Source organism: Natator depressus, chromosome 23, assembly GCF_965152275.1.
Source record: "Natator depressus isolate rNatDep1 chromosome 23, rNatDep2.hap1, whole genome shotgun sequence".
Lineage (NCBI taxonomy): Eukaryota > Metazoa > Chordata > Testudines > Cheloniidae > Natator > Natator depressus.
The window spans coordinates 17,759,959-17,767,564 of record NC_134256.1 but is presented as its reverse complement, the minus strand read 5'-3'; positions in this window follow the sequence as shown (position 1 = coordinate 17,767,564).

Sequence of the window (7,606 nt, the reverse complement as noted above, 5' to 3'; positions counted from 1 at the left end):
GGTTGCCCTGGAGCAGGTGCCTCTCGGCGTGCTCCCCCGCCCTGCCCAGGTGCTTCATCCGGGCAGCTACAATGTTTCCTTTGTCTGGGTCTTGCAAGCCGCCCTCTTGTTTGATGGCCGCCTGCATGTCCTGCAGCTTGTTCCTGGGCAGCACATGTTCCAGACCAGATGGATTCTCACAAGTGGCTTTCTCCAGGCTGATGGCGAAGGCGTATTCAACATCCAACCCACCCAGAAGGGAAGGCAAAGAGAAGGGCAGTGAGGAGATGTGGGGCTCTGAACAGCTCTGCCCCCAGCCCTGAGCGGCAAACTTGAGTGGGTTGCACATGGCGCCGTCACTGGCCGCTTCTAGGCTCTCAGGGCTCCAGCCTGGGTCAGGGGATGTTTGCTCCGTGAGACAATGAAATAAATTTGGAGGGTGGTTTTAAGAAGAAACTGCCAGAGGTGCCCCCCGGGGATCATCAGCACGGTGTGGGACTTGGTCCGTCAGCTCCCCAGGGCCGAGCGTTACCGCTTGAGCTCCAGGAGCAAACCGGAGCTTTTATGGGGAGCCACCGCAAGAGGGGGACGTGACACACAGTTGGCCCCGGGACACACAGCGATTTGCTGGCGAGCTGAAGAATACTGGAGATGGGGGCTCCTCATTTTTCCCCCCAGCTCTGGGAGGGGACTGTGACTGTGGTTAAAGGGAGGCTAACAATGGCACCTATATGTGGCACATTCCCTGGGAAAAGCTCTGTGCCTGCCCCGTTAGAGAGCTGGGTTCCCGTCCCACCTCTGCCTGAAGTGGCCTTGTGCAGCTGGACTGGGGAGGGTTGGTGGGGCTCGTGGCTGGCTGAGGACAGGGCATGAATCTGTAAGGTCTGAGGCCTTTTTCGGCAATTAGTGGCGGGAGCAGCCAGGAAACGGAGAGTCACGTCCTCACATCCCCTCTACGTTATAAAATAACAATGTAACATTGGGCTGTGAAGGAGGCATTTCTGTCCTAATAGTCCCCACCATCACCAGCTCTTAAGATCTTTAAAGAAAACTTTGTCTGACAGCGTTCAGCGGTCTGGCAAGAAACCATTTATCAGCAGCTGTCATTGTTCAGTCGATACTTCTATTGTTTTGACCTTATAGTCCCGCACATCTCTATTGTTTATCTATATGGTCTCTGTCTGGTTCTTTGATTGTTTCTGTCTGGTGCATAACTAATTGTGCAAGATTTAAATCAACTAAGCTGGCGGGGTCTGATTGGGTAAAAAATTGTTTTGTAATGGGCTAGGATTGGTGAAAAACAAGATTTTGTAGTATTTTAGTTTACCATTGGGTAAGGTACAGCTAAGCAGGACTCAAGTTTCACTATATAAACTGGGGTCCAAAAGGAAGGAAGTTCTTTGGACGCTAACTCCAGGGCACAGCCCAAGATCAGAGTTGCCAGCCCTCAGCACCCTGCCACCCCTCAATGCAGCAGCTGGAGCCCCAGATGACCTGATACTGACTGGCCACCAGGAAAAGTTCCTCTTCCTTATTGGGAGTGGTGAGCATCATCTGCTTCCCCTGTGTATTCTGTTTTGGTAACTGTTCATAAATAGAAGTTAAGGATATGACTGGGCAAAGCTCTTTCACTTGTAAAAGGCCCCACAAACCTGTAGAAAATTACTCCCTGAACCCTAGGAACTGGGAAAGCGCTGGGGTGCCTAAATTAACCAGGTTATTCCTTGAGCCCACGGTGGGTGGAGTGTGCAGGTAACAAATGAGTAACAAGGGCTGTGATGTGTGCTAGACAGCAGACTTGGGAGCAGAGCTCTTGGTCCCCAGCCCAGTGCACCTTCGCCTTAGCTACCATCTACCGGGAGGGAATCTTGCTCTGGGTGAACACAGCATAGGCTTGGGGGAGCACAAATGTCACCTCTGGGGCAGGGTTAGCCCTGCAGATCTTCATCCTCTAAGCTGAGCCCCCACCCCCCGTTCTGCAGCCCCCAGCCTCCAGAGCAGGGGGTGGGAATGAAGCCAGGTTCATGGTGGTTTGTCCTATTAGAGGGCCTGAGCGCTATCATGAATATTCATGCTAATGCTCAGCCTCCTGTGTCCAAATCTAACCTCCTCACCCTGATAATACTGGGGGGCACTTATCCTACAGGCCAGTTCTTTAAAGAGTCTTGGGTGCAAGGTATCTGGTCCTCATTTATTCCAAAGGGAGTGTACAGCAAGCACATGACTACTGCTGCTCAAAATTTTTCTGACAGAACGGTTTTCCTTAGGTAAGGGCTGATTCAACAAAATCTGAATGTTCCAAGCGAATACATCGATTTTGTGTAATTTTTGGATGAAAAATGATCAGAACAAATTGTTTAGATTGAAACATTTGGTTATGACTTTATTTTTTTTACTTTTGTTATGTTATATTGCTGTTTATAATATACAGGTGAAAACATCTGGACTTTCATGTATTATATTATATTATATTATATTATATTATATTATATTATATTATATTATATTATATTATATTATAAAGCAGGAAACTCAAGTTGCTGAAGCTGAAATGGAAATATTTTGATCTTACAGAAATGAAATATTCAGATATGGTCCAACTGAAATCTATTTTTAATTATGCCAAAACAAAATTTGGAATTCCCAATCCATGGAAGTTTTCAAACTTTAGTACTAATTCGGTACTAATTTAGTACTAATTTCTGAAAAGAAAATAGAAATTACAGAATTTCGGAGGGAATTGGAATTCCAGTTTCCAACCAGTTTTTCACAATAGTAAAGAGACCCCCACACCCCTGTACCCCAGAATCACCCCTCCCAGCTCTGACCCCAGAACCCCATAATCACCCCTCCCAGCTCCAAGCCCCAGCTCCCCCTGCACCCTAGAATCACCCTTCCCATCTCTGCCATGCACTGAGCCACCTATGCCATTTCCCCCCCGGGAGGGCAGAGGGGTCACAGCCAGATGGGAAATGCCCCACTGGGGTCTCACTCACTTATCTACATGATCCACAATCTCTCTGAGCGCCGCGGGGTTGATGCTCCCGACAGTCTCTGGCCCGAAGCAGAGGAGAAGGGTCAACAGCAGGAGTCCAGCCCTGGGCATCCGTCCCGGCACCTGCACAGACCCCCACAGCATCAGCACCCCCGAGCCTGGGCACAGACCCAGAGCCTGCCAACCCACCTCTCCTAACCCCTGATGTGCCACAGACAGGAGAGGAGTCAGGGGATAACCCCCTGGAGATTGATGGGGTGGGGTGTGAATGGCAGACAGGTCTTCTGTGGGGCTCTATGGGCCAGGAGGGGGGGGAAAGGGGTACTCACCTGCGATTCCATAGGGCAGGAGGAGGCAGTGGGGATTCACTAGGGTTTCCATGGGGCAGGAGGCAGGGCGACTCAACAGGATTTACATGGAGCAGGAGGTGGGGGGGACAACTCACCAGGGTTTCCGTGGGGCAGGAGGAGGCAGGAAGGACTCACGGGGTTGCCATGGGGCAGGAGGTGAGAGGCAGTGGGGATTCACCAGGGTTTCCATGGGCAGGAGGAGGTGGGGGACGCACCAGGGTTTCCATGGTGCCGGAGCAGGAGGTGCCGTCACTCACTGATAGATACTCACACCAGATCCCCAGTGATGGGCTCTCAGCTCCCAGCCCCTCTTCTTATAGCCCCATTGTTCCCCTCCCCTCCCATGCTGCAGAGGGGTGGTGCCCACTCCTGCTGTCCCCGTGATCAGCCCAGGGGTAGGGGAGGTGGGTCTCAGCTACTTCATTCAATATTGCCTTGAAAGGAAACTCCATGGGGCTGAGCCAGGAGGAGTGGGGCAGACATGGTGGGGGATGGGAGGCGGTGAGGGCTAGGGCAGATGGGGGTGAGGGATGGGGCCTGGTGAGGGCCAGGGCACACAGCAATGGGGGATGGGAGGTGGTGAAGGCTGGTCAGGCAGGCTCTAGGTTGGAGCGTTGGCCCCATCCGGGTGGGGTTGGTTTGTCTCATGCTGGTGGTGACGGGGTGAAGTTCCTGATTCTCCTACTCATTAGCAAGGCCAATAAAGTTTCAGAGCATCCCAGTGCCTCACATCTCTGTCCCTGTGTCTGGTGCTGTGGCCCTCTGTGCTCCAAAGCAGTACCCTGCATCCCCATATTTACCATGGTGATATAATTCGGCTATGTTGTGTGCCTTGTGTGGTATCATTCTAAAAGGCTTGATCTGTTGAACAATAATGTCGTGGTGGATTGATTGTGTTGTCATTGTATGGGAAGTTATGAAGTTTTCCTCAGTGTGTGTCACTGGAAGATGTTGTGAGGTTGGGAGCAGTGAAGAAGCCAGACAGTGTTGATGGCCCATTAAGGGAAATGCACACTCCCAGGGACTATCATGTGTGTACAATGAAGGCTTCTCAGAGGGAGACCATAGACGATGGACACAGCTTGACTCATGTCATAGTAAAAGATCTTTCCAGCAAGCTGGAAGACCCTATAAAGGAAGGAATGTGACTTTTGGCGTCTCACCCACCTGGAAGCACGTCTGGAGAACAAAGACTGTGAACAGGGGAGGTGGCTCCAGGCTGCAAAGGAGAATCCCAACCTATGTACTAAAGAACTCGACCATCTATTGGGTGTAGCCAATGGTTTTAGTTTGGTATTCATTTACTGTGTGATGTTATGATTACATTCTGCTGGATTTATTGTCTAACGCTTAGAGTTATATTCAAACCCAACAAAAAAATCCCAAGAGAAATCCTCCTCCTATAGCAACTGTTCAAGGAGCCTCTGATAAAGCAGTAGTGAAAGTAGAAGGCTCACACACTGAGACACAAAGTCAATCATCTCATCCAAGAGGGTTAAATAATATTAAAATAAAATCAGACCAAAAAGGGGCCTTACCATGACATCCCCAACTTCAAAATCCCAGTTAGTATGACCCTGGAAATATGACTGATGGGACAGGGACATGCTCCTTACCATCTTCACCAACCACAAGCAGGAAACAATTCATGCCTGACATGAATTGTTATCGCTTCCATCTGAGAAGCCCAAATGATCAACCCCTAGTCCTACAATGGACATGATTATAAAATAACTTCACTAAATTGGAAAAACACTAGATTTTCACAAGCGTGAAATGCAAGAAATACAGCAGCAAATGAATGCCATAATGTTGGACAACCAATACACCCCACCTCAGCCCATTGTAGTAGTGACTGAACTCGCATCCTAAATTTCAACACCGCATTTGAAGCATAAAAGCCAAGAAACAAACAAAAAATGTAAATGTAGAGGAACAGAATGTGTAACGCCAAAAGACCCCATGTAAAATTATAGCCTCATTAGAAAGAAATGGAAATGGAAAACCTACATTTTCAGCAATGGTGAGGGTCACCATTTTCAATTTATTATTGATACTAAAGCCTCAATCAACTGTGACAAAGCTCTGTCCTTGCCTCCGTGGGTCCCGCGTTTCCTGGCGGATTTCGCTAGCCTCAGAGGTTCACTGTGACCCTCCACGTAACCCTTCTTTCTCTAGAGACAAGGGTCACAGTCTACTGAGCCATTTTCATCATAAGCCAGCAAGGGAGGTGAGGAGAAGTTATCCTTCCTTGCACAGTCTCTGTTGTCTCCCAGTCTCCATGATTAATCAGGGGGCAAAGGTTGGGGGGGAGCTTGGGCCCACCCTCTACTCTGGGCTCCAGCCCAGGGACCCTAATAGTATCAGCTATGGTAGCTGACCTTTTAGAAACATGACAAGTACAATTCCCGATGGCATCCCCTGCCCCAGGGACCCGCAACCCGACTGCACCCTCTGCCCTGGAGGGAAGATCTCTGTTCATTGCTCCATGTACAAGCCCTACGGACCTCTATATATCACCCGCAAACAGATGGCCTCGTGGAAAGGTTCAATAGGACCCTCAAGGCCATGATCAGGAAAGTGGTGAGCCGGGATGGGAGAGGTTGGGATACCCTATTGCCTTACCTCATGTTCACCATCCGGGAGGTTCCACAAGCCTCCACGGGTTTCTCTCCAGACATGGTAAAGTGGACCGACGCAGCAGAGGGGGCATTTACAGACCTTCGGACGGCCCACTGTAATGACCCCATACTCATAGCCCCGGACTTTAACAGGAAATTTATTTTACAAACAGATGCTTCCGAGGTGGGGTTGGGAGCAGTTCTGTCGCAAATGGTGGGAGAAGGGGAACACCTGATCCTCTACCTAAGCAGAAATCTTCTCCCAGGAGAACAGAAATACGCAGTAGTCAAGAGAGAATGCCTTGCTGTCAAATGGGCTATGGAGACACTGTGTTATTACCTCTTAGGCCAGCAATTTACTCTTGTGACGGACCATGCACCCCTCCAGTGGATGCAGCGGAATAAGAAAAAGAATGCAAAGATCATCAGGTGGTTCTTATCCCTCCAATCATTCCAGTTCTGCATACGGCACAGGGCTGGATGCCACCATGGCAATGCTGATGGTCTGTCACGAGCATACTGCCTGGCGTCCCAAGTTGCCCAACTCTATGGTGTTGAGCAGAGGGGGGGGATATGTGATGGGGCAAGGCCAGATGGCTATAGAAAAGTAGTGGGAGACAGATATATTAGCTCCAGGCTAAACAAATCCCTGGTACCAGGTTAAGTGAAATGGAAGCTGCTCCAGGTCAATTAAGACACCTGGGGCCAATTAAGAACTTTCCAGAAGGCAGGGAGAATGCTATGTTGATTGGGACACCTGAAGCCAGTCAGGGGCTGGCTGAAACTAGTTAAAAGCCTCCCAGTCAGTCAGGTGGGTGTGCATGTCAGGAGCTGTGGGAGGAAGTTGCGCTGTTGGAGAGGCTGAGTAGTACACACCATAGCAGCACAAGGAAGGAGGCCCTGAGGTAAGGGTGAAGTGGAGTTTGAGGAAGTGAGGGCTGCTGTGGGGGAACTCCAGGACTCTCACCCCCAACAGGGCCACACCCTCAGGTGGCATCCACCAGGCTCAGGGAGCAGCCCCCATCCAATCCGGACCCATAACCCTCTCCCCTGCCCTAGTTCCTCAGGGTTTGATCACCTCCCTTTGCACCAGTGAGGGGGCACTGGATCTTGTGAGCCATGGTGACAAAGATGGCTTCCTCCTCCCCCTGCGGGGGACAGACTGTGTGGGGCCCACCCAGGGGGCTCCGTCACCCCCCAGATGCTGCAGGATCCACCCCACAGTGGGATGGGGGGGCAAAGGGGATATGCTATAATAATGGCTTGAAGCCCAGGGTGACAGAGCCCCCAGATTGGCCTCAGCCCAAACCCCCATCCCTGACCCCTTGGGCCCCCAAGCAGGGCAGCCACATCCCTGTGCTGTCTGGACTCCGGACATCAGTGTGGCTGGGCAGGAGGCACTGGGCCAGTCACCCCTGAATGGCTCAGGGCCAGGCCGAGGCCATCTCAGCCCCACAGGTCCGTGACTAGCCCGTCTGGCGTTGGCAGGGCCCCTGTGGGAGCTTTGGCCAGGGTGGTTCGGCAGCTGGTATTGCCGTGGGTCCCATGGGGGCTGAACATTGCTAACAGCCCAGAAATCAGAGCAGTGTGAGCCAGTGGGCTTCCCACATGCCGCTGGGACTGACACACTGGCAAGGGCTTTAGCCACAAGCAGGTTGGTA